The 17,970-nt window shown below is 40.6% G+C and overlaps 1 protein-coding gene and 1 long non-coding RNA gene across 11 annotated transcripts in view; one reads left to right on the top strand and one right to left on the bottom strand.

The window, feature by feature from the left end:
• Positions 1-17,970, top strand: part of ERBB4 (erb-b2 receptor tyrosine kinase 4) — a 1,202,068-nt gene that overhangs the window by 1,072,599 nt on the left and 111,499 nt on the right. The gene's annotated exons all lie outside the window — the stretch shown is intronic.
• Positions 9,384-13,652, bottom strand: LOC109284289 (uncharacterized). The gene is made up of 3 exons (XR_002091686.2): positions 13,549-13,652; positions 13,093-13,211; positions 9,384-9,682 (listed from the first exon to the last, which is right to left on the bottom strand). It is a non-coding gene; the product is annotated as an uncharacterized LOC109284289 (long non-coding RNA).

Below are 17,970 nucleotides of genomic sequence, written 5' to 3'. Positions count from 1 at the left end.
TGACCTTTCCTACAATCACTTACTGTGTCTCATTCAAATTTCATTTGCCCCAAGGTAAATCAAGAATAATTCCATTTGCATCCAGGAAGCTTTACCAGCTAGCACTTGCAATAAAAATATATTTACTGATTCTGTAAAAAAAGAAATGCATGAGTCGGCAGTGTCTTGGTGAAAGTCTGGCTGAATGCATATTGGAGCATGGAGCTGTCCAAGAGGAATCCTTTTCTGACTGGATAAAGTAATAGAGCAACTTTTAATACAGCAATCCTGAGGTCAGTCATAGAATGTCCAGGGAGGTTAAAGTTTTCCACCACAGGCTTTTGTGTCTTTCTGTAGCTGATGTCAGATGAACGTTCATTCATTCTTACATGTTGTTATTGTCCTGTTTGTCCAATGTAGACAAAAGAAGGGTACAATAAGCAGGTGATGGTGTATATGACATGGGCAGAGTTGCAGGCAAATGAACCTTGGGTGTTGTACTCCTTGTTATTAGGTCCAGTGATGATGTGGTCTGTATTGATGTGGGGACACAGCAGGCATTTGGGTCCATTGCAAGGCCTGGTGCCTCAGTGAGGATGGGAGGTTACAAACCATTATATAGAATCTCAGTTTCTCTGGTTCATGTGGATGCTTGTTTACACCTTGATATATCCCAAGAAGTGGAGGTGCCTCAGGCTTACTGAAGAGACAGGGACTACAAATGCCACATCTTGCTTTCCGGTTGCTGTGTTCTCATGAAGTGGTTGTGAAAGTGTTTGTGGCCTACCTGCTTGGGATGTGTACCTGTTTCCCTACTTGGATGACTGGCTGAGCAAAGACATAACTTAAGGGGTATCAAGAGTTCAATCTAGTTCTGAAAAAGTTCTGAAAGTCCATGCTGCTATCAGAATCTAGGCTCCAGTTGTAAGCACCAGTTGTGCCAGCTTGTTTCCAGGAGGCAATTATAACATATGGGAAATTGGGAAGAGACATTGATGATGTGTAGTGGGTAAGTGCACCCTCTCAGATCAGCTGTGTACCCCCCGGAAGTGCCAGCCATGAAACCGGAAGTGCCACTGGAAGTGCAATTTCAGTTTTGCCTCTGGCTCAGCTATCAGCTGCTGGGAGACCCCCCCACCCCCCAAATCAGTAATCTGGTGCTCCCCCAGACTCAGGAGGTACCAGTCGCCCATGGGTACAGAAAAGAGTCTGTATTAACTATCATCTTCAAAAAAGCAAAATTGTAAGTGAGCAATTCTCCCCTACATGGAATATGAGTAATTCTGACTCACACAGAGGATTATTAGACCTTCTTTACTTTCTATGTGTAAATATACTCATGAATATTCTGTTACCAACTCCAGTGACAGGCTGGGAGAACTATGTAGTAGAGGGCTGTTCAAAGTGTAGCCATTCTAACTTTGAGAGAGGATCAACTCCATTATGAATTCTAACATTCTTTTCTTACACTTTGAACCTACCAATTTCAGAACTATACAAAGACTTCTGATCTTAGTATGAAACAGAATAAAACATTTTTTTATCAGCTTGATACATCTTATTTTGATCTGTGTTATTTTAAGATTACATTCTCTACTCTATGTCACTGTGTAAACACACTGTTTTACAGTTTGGGAAAGTGGTGAATATAGGCAGAAACTGGACCTAGGTAAAATTAAACCAGGGAATCACATTTTTGCAGTGATTCCAATCCTATGGGCAAGTCACTCATTTTCCCCAGTGGAAATTTCCCACCTGGCATGTTGACGGATCACTGTCTCTTTTTTATTATTGTTATTTTATTAAATGATTCAAAGTAGAAATTTAAAACAAAATTGGCCTTTATTTAGTCGCATAAAAATCATGTTTCCTCTTCCAAATCTGCCAACATGTAGAGGTTACTTTCTTACGCTTATTCAGACAGTGCATTCAATACTTTTTAAATATTAATTTTTCTATTATATTTTAAACCTCACTGTGATCATCTTTCAACCTGGTTCTTTACCTAACTGGCTGCAAATGTGTCCTGGAAGGATGATATGACGAAACCAGCAGTGTCACTTGATAATGTCCTGAAATTGGAAAGCTGGAGATAGTTAAAAGAGCACCATCAGGCTCCTTTGGAGAATGACAGTTGCAGTAATCAGTTGAGGCTGGAAAACAATATTTTATTTATTTTTTCCCATTTATTCCTCCAATATGGCATCAGCATTTTGCAGGTGATCAAGCATGTAAAAGCAACGCCCAGAAACTCAGAATCTTGCTAATTAGTCACTGCTTTTCTGTCTAAAGTTTTCTAGCATAAGATATCCTTAAAATATTGTTTGCTGTTGAATTATCAGACCACCTATGAATCGTAGTCAGAAACTAACACCCTGTTGTGCAAGGCACTGTACAAAAACAGAACAAAAAGACAGTCCTTATTCCAAAGAGTGTCAAGCTTCATCCTTTCTCATCTGTCAGAGAAATAGGCTGGGATTAATAGGAACAGTGTTTCTTACAATCAGATTGTCTGCTATTCTATTTTCTGGGTGCAAATATTTACCTGTAGTATAGTCCAAAGGAGCAGCAAATTGAAGAATAACAGGTGCAATTAGGTATGTAGACACAACTACTTAATTTCCAAGAATAGGGCAAACAAGGTGGAATGAAATTGTTGGGGGGAAGTGTTTGATTTGATCAGCCTCATTACTAAAAGATTGCAGCTCTAACCATTTTTGCTCTGAATTCACTGTTTATTCATGTCATTAATCCCTCACCTTTCGTAAGAGGGATTTCTGGTATTTATCGGCACAGTGGAGGTGAGCGAAGAGGTTTTTTTATAGATTGGTTGCATTTCCATTCCGTTTTTTACATTTAATAATTGGGAATATTTTCCTTCTGATCACAGAGATGGAATAGAGCTCTACAGCGGAATATAATTCCACAGTGGAAACCTGTCTTTGCCAGCAATACCCTTTATAGTACCAGTAAGCAACATATATGCTTCTTTTTGCTCCGTGTCATTGTGGAGTTCTTTGAAAAAAATGTACAGACTGGAGCTTTCAACCTTCAAGTACTATTTATGGCTTTATTTTAGATTCCAGCTCTATGTCAGTTGGCAGGGACAATCTTTTGGACTGACAAATAATTTATACGTTACAAAGGTCACCTGACTAAGGATGACAGTATTCTGTACAAATGGCGGGGAAATTGACCATTGTCTCATTTATGTTGGCCTGGAAGAATTTGTCTTTCACAGCTGATATGGCTAAGTATCACCTGCAGCAAGATATGTGAGGCTGCTGTATCTCTGATTGAAATCTCAGATGGAAATCTTTCATGCTTATGTCTCAGGTCCTTTGATCACGACCATACCCTGTCTCTCCAAGCCAAACAATATAATCTTATCCTAGTGTTTAGACAGAAAAGCTTCTCTTGAAAACAGCAGTAGCTTTGCCTAGTGTATCTTCAAGATCCCAGGGCTGCCCTACTGGGTGCTGAGCAAGTACTTTACATAGCTGAAGCTGAGAATTAAAGGCATCTTGAAAGATTTGGCCTTGAAGGTATACCATGGCAGGGGGGTGGGGAGTACATTCACGCATGTGTGGCCCACATGAGACCATGCAGGGAAGCGAGGATAAGACTCTGTGTGTGTGTGTGTGTGTGTGTGTGTGCACGCACACGTGTGTTTGAGCCCTGAACAAGACCACCTGTGTGTGTGTGTGCATGCATGCCCTGAGTAAGACCTTGTGTGTGTTTGCATGCATGTATGTGTGGCCTGAATAAGACCATGTATGTGTGCATGCGTGCATCTGACTTGAATAAGACCACAAGAGTATGTGTGTGTGGTCTAAATAAGACCATGGCGGGGGTGGGAGAAATGGGATGCATGTGGGAAGTGTAAGACAACAGGGGGGGGTGTGCATAGCCTGAATAAGACCACAAGTGTTTGTGTGTATGCATGTATGTGCACATGTGGCCTGAATAAAACCATAAGTGGGTGTGTGTGCACGTGTGTGCGTGAGCGCATGCGCATGTCTTGCTTTTTCTCTCCTTCCCTCTGTCTATAAAACTAACTTTGCTTTGCCTCATGCTTTGACTCCATTGAAAGCACTGTATTATGATGGTGTGTGTCAGAAGGGGAGAACAAAAGCTTGTTTATTTTAAAGAGCACTGTCACATGTTTTTTGCTACCTACCAAAAAAAAAAAACCCCCAGAAAAAGAGGGAGTTGTTTCAGAGACTACAATCATCCTTGCAGGGTGTGCTGATATTTTCCCAAGGGAGCACTGACATTTCTTAATTATTCTCTTCGTGGGTAGCCAAGTGTAGAGATTACTGAAGGCTCAGCAGTGCATTGTTCTGCTGAAGCCTTGGAGAATGATAATGCTGACAGTACAACATCCTCATGTCCAGTGCTCTTCCCCTTTTTCTTGCTCTTCATTACACCAGCTAATTACTTTGACCACTGGTGGCTGTACAGAATTGCTCCCTCTCCATAACCCCAGCAGCCCTCCTCTGTCAGTGTAATTTACAGTAATAGCACAATGTTCTCTTACCACTTTAGTTCTGCCCATGAGAAATGTAAAGGCACGTTGCTCATTTATTGTGTTCAGCTGCCAAATCAACAGTGTTTATATGAGTGGCACCTTATGTTTTTGACTGGTGAGGATGTATAAATGCCATTTGTACTAATCTAAGGCACCATGCTGAGATACTTTGCACCAAAAGATTTTTAAAAATCTTCTTTCTGACTCTTAGCTTTTAAAAAAATAATAACAGATACAGGTCAGATCTCAGCTATGCCCATAGGGACTGTAACAAAAGTGGGAGCAAATATTCTTTGGACTTGCTCAGTTTCACCTCTCAAGAAAAATTGCTTTTAAATAATACTGTAATGGTGTTATAGGTGCATTACTGTGTGGATACATAGGTATATTACATATGTGGACATCCTGTGGGTGCTGTTCTTTTTAAAAATCCTTCTCTATATGTGCCATGCACCTGTGCATTTGTATGTGTATATGTGTGTGTGTTCAAAGATGACAAAAAATCTCACAGCTATCAATCAAAATATTACATGTTTTGACTCCATTGACAGCACACAATGATGATATGTAACATTAATCTTATACTAGAGCTGATAGTAAGTCTGTACACTAACACCTGGACTGCGAAGTATATTTGATTTCAAGAGTATAACAGAAGAACTGAAAATGGGCTTGTAGACAGCTGCATCTTTGAATGCCTGATAGTTTGTAAGGTTCACTGACACAATCACCAGCAGCCCTACTTACAGCCCAGGAAAAAAAGGTGGATTCTCAATACTGTTTTCTCCCCTTCCTGCACATCATTTTTTGAGCTTAAACAGTATTCTAATAAGCTTTCTTCAATTATAAACATTTATTTCATGCTTAACTACATTCACTATTAAAAACCATTTTTGTGTAGTTAGGAAACAGGATGACTCGCATCCATATCTGAAGGTGCATTTTTCACAACTGGGTTCAGCAAAGGCCAGAATTCACAGGCTTGCTTGACATTAAGCTTCAGATCAGCAGACGCTGGTTTGCCTGTTTCAAAAACAAGCAAACAAAAAAAAGGACAATACATTTTTCCCCTTCATTTGATAGTTCAAGGGCATGGCATAAATATATTCATCATGTCTCCCTTTACTACACCTGACATCAAGGTGTGCACAAAGACTTACCAAACATTAGTGTCTAGTAGACAGATAAATCAAACTACACTGAGGTGTACAAAATAATGGAACCCATTTTGCATTAGTGAAAATGACTGCATCGCAATGAGAGCAAAGGTAAATCAGACCTTTGATCTCTATGATTGAAATAGTGGCCTCACTGAAGTAAATTGCAAAGCTTCTATTGACTTTAACAGAGCCAAGGTTTGCCCTCTTAGTTTTAACCTTGATGGAACAATACCCCTTAAATTTAAAATGAGATAAATTATCCACTTTCATCATTTAATTTGCTATGATTTTGGAAGTTTTAGGATTTAAGTCGGACCCTGTTCACACAGAGGCATCTCTGTTGACTTCACTAGAATTGAATCTTTGTGAATCGGGTCTCAGGTTGTCCCACTGCATTCAGGCTGAGATTACATGCTAGAATCAGCAGGTGCTGTTTTTAAGGAATATTAGTCTGTATTGAGATTAGCAGATGCTAGTGATGATCAGCCACACCTTAAGGGTTAATATCCTCTCTAATGTGTACTGCTTTGACTTGCCACTAGAAGGCAGACAAGCATGAGTATGGCTAGGGGCTGCAATGCCTTCCCACTTGCTGTAGCCACCACGTAGATGGGAAAGAAGGGGAGAAAGGACCCCCATGCATCTTGAATTGCCCTCTCTGCCTCCCCAAATTACCCCACTGTCCCCTATTGGTCCCTTCCACATCCCAATCCTCCCCTCTACCCCCAGCTTACTACCCTACCATCCAACCAGCCCAAAGGCAAGCAAGGGTGCAGTTCCTCCTCCCTGCCTGTTCCTGGGTTTCCTGCGCCACTCCCACACACCCAGATCCAGTCCCTGCCAGGCCCCACAACTGCCTGTTAGCTCCTTGCCCCTCCCTGTCCCCTCTTCCCAGTTGTAGGGCCTAGCAGGGGCTGAATCTGGACACACAAGGTGTTGTAGTCTGCAGGGACTGAGTAGCAGACAGGGACGGGGAACACCATCTCTGGTGCCTCTGCTGCTCTCAGGCTGAACAGGGCAGCACGGCTGTGATCCAGAAGTGGAGGAGGAGATTAGGGTGGCAGGGAGATGACCTGAAGTGGAGGTGGCAATTGGGGGGTTGGGGTGGCACGGGGGGCAGTAGTCTAGCACTGCTCCTTCTTGGATGATAAAGTCCACCTTGGAGCAGTGCCTCCTGGGAGACTGGAGGACTGCAAATTGATGGTTTTATAGCAGGTGAACACCTAGAAGTTAACTTAACTCAAGCTAGGTAGTACAGCCCAAAGATAATCCTGAAGTGGCATAACTTTAAGTTGCCTAGGCAGCACTTAGCACTTGTTAACACGCCTTAATGTATGATTGTTCAAGTTTTAAGTGCTCTTAATGTCATTTAATTCTAATGTGTAATTTTACCCTCAGTTAGCTCCTAGTATATTGAGCACAGTGGTATCTTACAGCAAACTCCCTTTTAATCAATACGCTGCTGTTTGAATAGAAGTGACACATCCTTTGTTTACCCTTTGTTTCCTCTTAAAATTTTGAGTTCCAGTTGCATTTATTCCTGAAGCATTGCATCTATTGTCCTCTTTCATTAGCATGTCCAAGGTACAGCTCTGCACTCGTCATAAGCTGAGCATACATTGTATTACTTTGCCCTAAAAACTTGGTAACTGTCTGAGTGTTCTCTCCAACAACAATATTGCCATGTCACCAATACAGAAATGTAAAACAGCTATAAATTTCCATACCATGCCTGTGCCTATGTGCTATTCTTAGTCCCCTGCACAGATAAATGCTTTTTCAGCACTGGCTTGTCAAACTAACAGATTTGGCTTACTCCTCTTCATACTTGGCCAATGTACATTGGCAAGGGCAGGACAATAGAGACTGTCTCATTGTTGACCTTTCTCACCAGTCTGAATATGCCAGCAGCAATTGTTTACGATGGTGGTAAGCTCAAAGGTCCTTTGTCGGACTTGTTGTTGCTAACCTAGAGATTAGAAGGAAATAAGTTGGAGTTCCAAATCAGGTTTGTGCATTGTTTGGCACTTTATCATCAACTGCCTGCTACAAGTAACTCTAATGTGGGTGGGTCTACATGTGCACTTTAATGCACATTAGCCTGTTTTAATGCACAATAAAGCGTTGTTTTTGAAAACTGGGCACTTTTACATGTGCTCCAAGGGTGGTGAGGCGGGCAGCTCTTTAATTAGAGCAGTTCCAAAAGCATCTCTAATTAAAGCACCACCACATCTCCTATATTAGCATTCCTGAGATTAAAAATTTGATAAGCTTTATTTCAAGTGTCCTGCCACAATTTTTAAGTGCAGGTATGATGATACACAAGATGCAGGAGGCTGCTGGAGCACAGCAGTTACCATGTTGAATCAAGTCTGCTCTGATATGTTGGAATTCCAGTGTGTTGGAGCAGACTTTGCACTGGTATATCGGCATCTCATGCTTTTTAGGTAATGCACATTAAAATAAGCTAATGTGCATTAAGTATCACTTAAAAACTGTGGTCTTTAGTTAATGTACATTAAGACAGGTGAATGTGCATTTTCCTAGCACCTCACAATGAAGAGTGCCTATACATGAGCACAGAGGCTGCTCTGATGCATTGGAATCCCAGTTTGATTAATTGAGTCTGCTGGATCATGGCAATTCCTGCATTCCAGTAGCCTCTTGCATCTTGTGCATCAGTGTCCCTGTACTTAAAAATGGTGCTGGGGGCACTTGAACTAAGGCTCATCAAATGAGCCTTAGTTCAAGTGTCTCCACTGCCATTTTTAAGCACGGGGACACTGATACAGGAGATATGGTGGCACTTTAATTAGACTGGCTCTCAGAGTCATTCTAATTAAAGCGCTCCCCCCCACCCCACCCCCAGAGTACGTATAAAAGTGCTCAAAGGCACTAGATTTAATGAGCATTAACTAAAGCACGTTAATGCATGTGTAGATGCACCCTGTTATGTATTGTGTATTTTGATTGGTGAATGATCAACTGGAAACTAAAGGAAATTATTTGTACAATTTGTAAAGCAATCACTGTCTTTAAAAAATGCTATTCTATAAAAAGATGGATATGGTATATAATACTACCAAATCCTATGGAATAAATTATTACTGAGCTTAATAACTGTGGTGTTAGAGAGTTAACTGCCCTCAGACTTGCTGGAGAGTGCTAATGAGGAAACTTGATAGTAATGACTGATTTCATGGAGACTAATGCTTAATTCTAAAGCATGGAAGTTACATAAACAGCTATATAGTTCATTAGAAAGTCAGATCTGTCCTTTTGGCATTGAAAGTAGACAGAGATGGTGGTGTGGTTTAAATATTGTACTTAATTTCAACACACCTGGGGGATATGCTGTGTGCAGCAGGGTGAAAGGATATTGAAGGTGTGATTTGACTGTGCTGGGATTTATTTGGCTTCTTTCCTTTCTTTGTTTTATTAATCTGGTAGCTTTAAGGTGAATAATGAAGTCAGACAGGGGAAAATAACCATATTCCACAATACAAGCTTGAATCTCCGTGTCTGTGCTGCAAGAGGAACTTGAACCCAGCATCATTTAGTGAAACATTAAAAAAAGAAAAAAAGTTTACAGCCTAATTCATAATTGAAATCCCTTGAAAATACCAAAGCCTCCAGTTAAATACTGTTGAGTTGGCGAGTATGCTAAGAAAGTAGATAGTTATTAAAAAGGAAATTACAGTCTAAATCAAAAATGGGATGCATTATTTATTTATTTATTTGCTGTAGAGGCAATTTTGCAGAACGTGCGGTCATCCCCAAGAGGGGTTTCCATAAAGCTGCTGTTGATGTCAGCCTAAACTGCAGCAATAAAGCCTGGGGAAAGGTGGGGGTGTGGACAGTCAGTTCAGCAGTGTTCCAGCCTGAGCATACAGCTGAATAATCAAGGAAGTCAGATGTTATCAGTAGCTGTTTTGCATACAGTATCAATGCTAGTGCTGAGGAGTTTGAGACTATCACAAAACTGTCATGCCAGCACACTGTGGAGAAAGGCCTGAAAAGGGAAAGGTGTTATGATTTATTATTTGCATTATTGTAACTACTAAAAGCCCCATTGTGCTAATGCTTCATAGACATATTGCAAGAGACAATTCCTGCTCCAAAGTGCTGATTATATAAATCAATTAGGCAAAAGGTGGGAGACAAGTACCATTACTATCCCCATTATATAGAAGGGGAAATGGGAGCCAAAGAGATTAAGTGACTTGGCCAAGGACATTCAGAAAACCTTTGTCAGACAAAAGAACGTAATTGATCTGAGTCACAGTCCATGGCCCTGGGGCATGTCTATGCACCTTCTATGTTGCAAGCAGGGCAATTGCCATGAAGTACTTCCTGCCCAGCCACTTTCTATGTCACCCCTTCCATACATACCAACTCCCAAAAACGATGTAATGTCACCCCCCTTATAACAGTACTGAGTATGTGTCCAGTGTCCCTATTATGTTCTGTCTTGTGTGAGCTCATTACTGCCTGTCCAGGATCATTTAGAGGTACGAAGCTTGCCACATTACTGGGAGCTTGCACACATGGATTGGAAGAAAGTTCCCAGGATGGATTTCACCACAGTGCTTCCAGGTCTGACATAGAAGTAGTGCAAATATGCCCTTCATGACCAGAGCATCTTTCCATCACTACAAATGTCCTATCCCTGAAGGGGAATCTTTTCATGAATTTAGTTCAGCTCCCTGTGATGTTTTTTGGGAAGTAGCATCTTGTTATCAGAAAATTAAACTCCCCTACAGAAATGGGCTTTGAAGGTTCCCATTAAAACCCTAAAAATAAATGTTTCCAGTGTTATGCTCCTGGGTATCCAGTATCGTGGTTGCCACTGATGCGCAGTAGTTGTTTCATTTTCCTGCAGTGTGTGCAGTACAGATCTTCTAAGGAAGCAAAAAAAAAAAAAAAATGACATGCCAGAGGAGCATGGAGGAAACATATGCCACAGATAATGTAATATGTTGGCATAAACTATTAGAACAACAACAAACATCAAATAAGGAAGCAGGCATCAGAGTCATAATGTCTCTCAAATGCAAATCAGGGAACTGTGCCTTCCAGTGAAAAGTTCCAAGGTTGGGTCACTTAATTATTGCAGCTAAAAGATGAAAATCTCTATCTCTTTCTCACTTTTTCTCTGCTTCCTTCTCCCAGTCCCAAGAAAGGTGCTGAGAGCTGTCCATACTCTTAATGGGAATAGAGAGGTGTCAGCTTCCTAAAAGGTAGAGTTCTCCCCCTTAGGTGTTCTTTACTAATGAAGTTAATACTTGATGAATGATCTAATTCTACTCTCCCTCCCCACACACACTGTGGACTCTGAAGAATTTTAACAAATCAATGTTGTGAAAGGGTAGACAGTGATACTGTGGTCACTTCAAATACTGGGGTAGTGTAGACTTCCTGATTGCTGGGCAGGGCAGTGTTACTCTGCCCTCTAGTGTTTCAAGATTAGCTCAAGAATTATCCATAAACCTGTGAATATCCAGGCTTAAAAAAAATTATAAATCGAATGTTTACACCAAAATAACAAAGGCCTCCATCAATGTTCCAGTTGAATTGCTATGCTCTTAGTTCAGAGCATGCCCTTACGTTTTACTATGTGGACTGTTGCTATCCTGTTGGTTATTAAGTGTGATGTGCCTTTCCCCCCTTCCAGATCACAAAGTGGCTGATCTTATTAGTTTTACCAGAACCATCTTAGCTCTTATTATTCAGTGTCCTTACTGAAAGCACTGACATGTTAAATCACCACCTCTTCTGCCTCTTGTATTGTTACTACATAGAGAATTATTTTAATTGAAGGATATCCGACACAAAGACATGGGAGTTGGGAGTAGGATACTTTCCCTTAGATATGAAAGCCAGCAGCATCCCTGTTTGATACAAATTTCTTGGACATCATGCTTTTATAACCAGCTCTTCAAAGGGATTCATATGTCCACTTCTAACCTCAAGGAAAAACTGCACCCAACTGCCAGGACTGTCAGAAAGGTCACGTTAAAGCTGCGCATACTCTGCAAATGACAGATATAACTATACCAATATATATTTTGGTAGGACTATTGCCATCAACCTATTATTATTCTGTGGCCTGGGAGTGGAGAGCCTAAGCTTAGATTATTGTAAACACATTTTGATCTTACTACTGTTATACCAAGAGGACTTTGCTGTGGAAATATAGCATGTACATATTAATGTTCTAATCATGTATTGTCTGCATTACAGTAATGTGGCAGCTTTGCTTTGCAGTCCCTTCCTTTGGGTTTCCATTCTGGTAAGAGTCACAAATCACATTACTATATAGCAAGGTAGCTTTTGGAATCAGCAGCTGGCACAGAACTACCCATGCCATGAAAAAAACTTTCATCTTGATTTCTCTCTAAATTACCCTGGATGTAACCCCATTACTTTTCATGGAGTGACTCCTGATTTACGCTGAGAGCAGAAGCAAGCCCTTTATTTTCAACACAATTTGTGGCTGAAAGCTTGAACTCTGAAAGCTGAACGTGTCAGAGTGGTTATGCACCTTCCAGAGAGGAAACTACTAAGTGCTTGTAGGAGAGGTTGATTGTTCATTTTATTGTTTTGTATTTTAAATAAATGGCAAGGTACTTATGCATTGTGTCTTATAATGGTCCAGGTATATTATTACCTACCAATTGCCACAACCTTTCCAGTGCATGACTGAGTAGAGCCATACACTTCCAGGCTTCCCAACGCACACACATTTTTAGACTGTGTTACCTGCTGTGAGATTGTGAACAACATCTTTGTTCTGTCAGGCCTTTTTGCCCCTTGATAAGAAAGAACAAAGTAGGGAATTGCATTTACTATAGTCAATTGTGTATATACATAAATTTCTTTGAATATCCTGGTACAGTTCCATGACGAATGCAAGAGATCAGTTACATGAATAGCAATTAAAGTGGAATTAGGCAAACTGAATTTAACTGTACAGCTACAATATTTGTTTCTTTTGTTTTTAATTTAATGAGGTCTAATATTCTCAACAGGTCTTGTGTACAAGACCTGTAGCTAAAACTGTCACCAGTTAATTAGGCTTTTCAAGTATGCTTACCCCAAGTTATGAAAGGGAAGCATAGTGCTAGTGTTGTCATTGTTTCATGGTTTGATTGTATATTCGTAGATCTTGATGAGATGCACATTTTAGGAGTAGTTTGCTTTGTTTTTTTCCAATGCATTTCCACCATAGGCAGAATCTCTCATGATTTTTCTGGCTTCTCTCCCTAGCATGAATCCCCTCTTTACAAGTCATCCTCCCAGAGACGCTACAGACACCAAAAATAATAATAATAAAAAAAAATTAAATGGTGAAAGGCTGACAGACAGGCTAGCTGCTGATTTTTTTCGTGGGGGGCGCGGCGGGGGGGAGAAGGAATTTACCTTCCAATTCTGTTTGGTCTCATTACATGCAGGATCGGGTCTTTGCCGTTCCAGACTTCTGCACAGCAGCTTTAGCCAGGGTCCTCTGGAGAGCTGTCAGCTTTCTCATCTCTGCCAGTCTGGTTGACAATGCAATACATGAAGTTAGGAAGCATAGAACTGCTACCTTTTAAGGCTTTCTCTCTCTCTCTCTCTTTTTTTTTTTTTTTTTTTGTTAACAGAATGTGTATATATACACATTTTGAGGAAAAGCACCTTTTTCTCACTCCCGCTCAGGATCCAAATTACTTGGAGCTTAAAAATGAGATTGATTTTAGTAATAAATCCCCCAGTGTGTTATCTGTTGTTCACAGTATTTCCTCTGTAAAGCTATCTATCTGATTTCTTTTGAAATCTTCTTTTTAATCAGTCAGTCAATATAATTGACCTTCCTACGTATTTTACAGATAGTGATACCTTTTTATAGGACATCCTTTAATCATCATGTATCTTAGACACCCAACACAAAATAAATATATGGGCAGGCATCCGTGCTGTACTGATATTTCCTCCTATTTTCACAACTAGAAGCATGAACCAAACAGACTTTTTTCTGGGAGGAGGAAGAGGGGGAAGCTTCCTGCTTTCCTTATGAATTTCCTGCTAGCATCTTGTTTTCTGTTTAACTAACTTTATTCTTTGCACATCCTCTTGTCTCTGCTTCTGCCTCATAGCAGAAACCTACACACAACCAGGCATTCCCAATGATCCAGCTGTGACTTTTTCCTTCTTGTACAGTCAACCATTTGATCTTAGCTGCTTAAGCATAACATATTCCAGCACTATTTCTACTACTATTTCTATTGATTTACTTCACGTGGGAAAGGGGGCATACATTTGTTACATTCATTATACATTATATATTGCCATACATGTGGCTAAACAAAGCTAATAGCCTCTTCAAGGTCACTAGCCCCTATCTGCACTGCACAATAGACCTCTGTCTAAATAAACCAGTACGCTCAGGAATCCTACAGAATATAGCACAATGTTCAGAGAACTCTTCTTAGGATCAGGACCTAATTCCTAAAAAGGAGGGAGAAAAAATAAAATGGTCATTTTATTCTCAGATTCTTTACAGGAGTTGCTATTTGAATTTCTTTGTAAAATTCTAATAAAATCAATCTGCCGATTTCAGGCTGACAGACCCCTCCCCCCCCCCCTTTTCTATAAAAAACAAAAATCTACCATATCTTATAGTAATGATTCATCTCACCTTTCCCTTCAAGCCCCCAGATATTTTAATGCTATTATATAGAATGCTAGGGTAAGTTTAAATAAGGGGCTGGCAGCTAGAAACACTATTGTTGTCCTTTTAATCTCCCAGGGCAAAAATATAGTAGGATTCCAGTTATCTTTACCCCATATCTAAACTCTATCCACTGCCTTTCATATTGTCTGGGTTTGTGTTGTCAAGCTGTTTGCATAATCAGGATCTCTTTTTTTATATCAAAACTGAACAGAACTTGAGTAGCTCAAAAATGATGAAAGTCACAGTTAGGTCTAGTCAGATTTGACAGTCTTTGATATTAAGACCATGTGTAGATGAAATGAGAGGCATGTGTGTGCGACATTTTAAAGTGAACTAAATGCTTTTGCACTGCTTTAATGGTGTCTGTGTTTGCACGCCTCAGCAACGTATTGCGCAGTAATTCCAACTGCTGTAGGAAATTCAGCAACGTAATGCACCTTAAATGACTTGGGGCACAGCAAACTTAAACTCTTTCGAGGAGTTTAGTTTGCTGCCCCTACAGCCTCAGAGCAAAGCACCGGGCTCCGTGCAGCTCCACGGCTCTGCAGGAAACCCTGCAGGCAGCCTAGCTGCAGCCCGGGAAAGCAGCTCTGCCCAAGAAAAGTGGCAAGCCTGATCTTTCCCCTCCCCACCATTCCCCCGGAGCCTGCCTACCTGCCTGCCTGAACTATGCAGGGGCCCCGTGCTTCCTTCCACAGCTGTGGTGCCCCCCAGGACCACCCAAGCTGGGTGCCTGCAGGTAGGTGCTGCCTGGGGGGAGGCCGCTGCAGCTGCAGAGGGAAGCATCAGCAGGGACTGCTCTGCCTGAGGGCAGCCTGCCCTCGCCTCCCTGCCAGAGAGGCAGGTAAGTCAGAGGGGGGTGTGCATGACACAGGGGTTTAATCAGCTTTAAATTGAAGCAGTGTTTTTTAAAACCCACCGTTTCAATTTAGGGCCCCCATTTCGTCTACACATGGCCTTAGTTCTTTAAATGTGGTAGAAGTCCATAGACAGGGTAGAGTGTGGTAGAGGGAATTGGGAAACCTGGTTGCATGCATAGTGCTGTCATGAACCACTGTATAACTTTGGACAAGTTTCAGAGCCTTTTATTGTCTGCTTTTACCCATTAAAAACTACTCACCATTTTATAGATGAGGAAGAACATTTTATAGATGAGGAAGAAGTCACCTTAGTCATCACTGCAAAGCACTTAGACATCAGCAGATGAAAATCAGTGCATAAACATTAAGTATTAGCACACACTCCAACACAGGAATTCTTAATTTAGTAATAACTGCCATTTATTCTATAATGTCCAAACATACAGTAGACTGCTTTTTATTTAAGATTTATTTAGAGATAGGGCCTGAACAATGAATTAAGGGAACTTGGTCACTTTTAAAATTTAGTATAAGGGAAGAACCCTGACATAGAACTCCAGTATTACTTTACTTCTGAACACTAAGAGAAGGGTATAGAGCCATTCATATGTCAGTGCAAGTGAGTATTTTCTCTTTTAACTAAAATGTTTTATCTACTTAACTACTTGTAGTGGTATAAAGCACCTTTTTACCTATCACAAAAAGACTGCTGGCCCTTGACTCTCACTAAGTGAAGGCTATTGTGCTGAACAACAATGCTAACTTATGAAGGGAAAGAGATTCCATGTAAAGGGTTTTATAAAGTCTTTTTCAAGGGCTGCAGCAACTGCCTCTCTGAAGTGCTTTTTGTTCATGGAAGAAATGAAAAAAAGGATCTTTCATGATGACCCATCCTCTCACAAACGGCTTGACCTTGCAGCTTGTAACCTTTTGCCAAATGCCATGAAAAGTACTTTTTCACAGTACTGTACTTGTGCTAGGTAGGGATTGCATGAAAAAGGTTTTGAACTTTCCTATCTGAACCTAGCTTTAGAAGTGATGAAGCACTGAGACTGTAATTATAAAATGTATGTTTGCCATCACTGCCGGAGGTCCCTTGACATCCATGGAAGTTGTGCTGCTTTTCAGACTTTCCTAATTGCCAAACTGAACTCTCTTTCAGAGATCCAACAAAGTTAAAGCCTGCAGAGGTGGCACATTTCTGGATCAGTCTAACCTTTAACGAGTTCAGTGACTGTCCACTTGCAAATACACTGCCTATTACATGTACTATCTAACAGATCTTATCTATGGAATATTTCAACAGTACCTGTAGTCTGTATGCTGACTTCAGTGTAATGAACATGTCAGTTTTAAAAAAAAGAGATGCATGAATATGCTGCATAGAAAGGAAAAGACCTCTTAGTTTGTAGTCTGCATTAAGAATGTGCTAACAGAGAGAACTGTATATGTTCACACATGATTATCAATCAAAGATCTCAATCTGTGATCCAAGCTATCACTTATTCACAATTGCTCCCTTTCTATTTTGCCTTGTTGTAGTCTCAGGTCCTGTAGAACAGGTAATATTTGAAGCCTCCCACCATGCTATGGCACCTTGAACATGACATTGCAATGGCAATATCTCTGTAGAAGTATTTGAGGCTAGTTTAAGCATTACGTAACCTGCAGGATTGCTTACCCATGAAAGCTCTGTTGGCTTCCTGAGTTTTTTTGTTTTTGTATTTGGGGTGTGTTTTCTTTTAGCTATGATGGCTATTTGTGATTCCTCAGGGGAAAGTTTCACAATGCCTTATATGTGAAAGAGCCCCAGTACTACAAAGTATACATTTAAATGCAACTCCATTTAATTGTAGATTAACCAAATTGTCACGTGCCAGGTAAGCATTCGGGCAGCAAGACAGGAAATAGACAAACTCTACTGTATTCAGAACTGGAAAACTTTGAAAGAAATCCTACCTGGAAAAAGCTAATTTCTTTATTTAGAGTGAGATTATGCTTGAAAAGATGCATTCAGTTTTGGGTACAACTGGTTACTTTAAAAACTCCTATTTAAAAATGTAGCCATCAGTCACTATTAAACAAATATGTCCCAATTAAATTTCCTTTTGGGATGGTAAAACTGTTAGGAGATTGCACATGTAGACATCCGGTAGTTGTGCAATGCCTTGCAAGTCTGCTAGCAGCCCTCAGGAAAACATTTGGCAAGCCCTTTTCCACTATAGTATGCTAAGGATCCAGACTGCAGTATTAAACCAGTCACTTTAATCTAATGAATGCCTTTTCTGTGTATAAGATAACTATCCCTGCTGGAAACTGAACAAGATACCCAGTGATCCAAAAGCAATAGTTCTGCCATTTAAAACCAAGTCCAACTATAGGCATAAAAACTAGCATTGATATGGTTTTCTTTCTTGCCAGGTTTGTAACCACTAAGAGGCAAGGCCATCATACTGCTACGAAACATGTTAAGTTCTGATTAGCACAAGTTTAGGCCACTAGATCCCTTCTCAGTGAGGCTTTGAGTCAATAAAAGTCAGCATCAGTACAGAACACAGCTCTTAGACTGGTCTGTTGTGCACTCAGGATGAATAAGGCTAAATAAGATCTTACCCAAAAAGGAACCCAAAACCTGAAGGGAGCTGACTGGGAGGGCGGTGGGGGGTGGAAATTCCATGTCATAAAAAATGTTGAGCTTGCAGATTTTCTGTTTTGTATCAGAACACA

This window comes from Alligator mississippiensis, chromosome 4 (assembly GCF_030867095.1).
Source record: "Alligator mississippiensis isolate rAllMis1 chromosome 4, rAllMis1, whole genome shotgun sequence".
Classification (NCBI taxonomy): Eukaryota; Metazoa; Chordata; order Crocodylia; family Alligatoridae; genus Alligator; species Alligator mississippiensis.
Note: the sequence above shows the minus strand (reverse complement) of the source record. Positions and strands in the feature narration are given on the sequence as shown.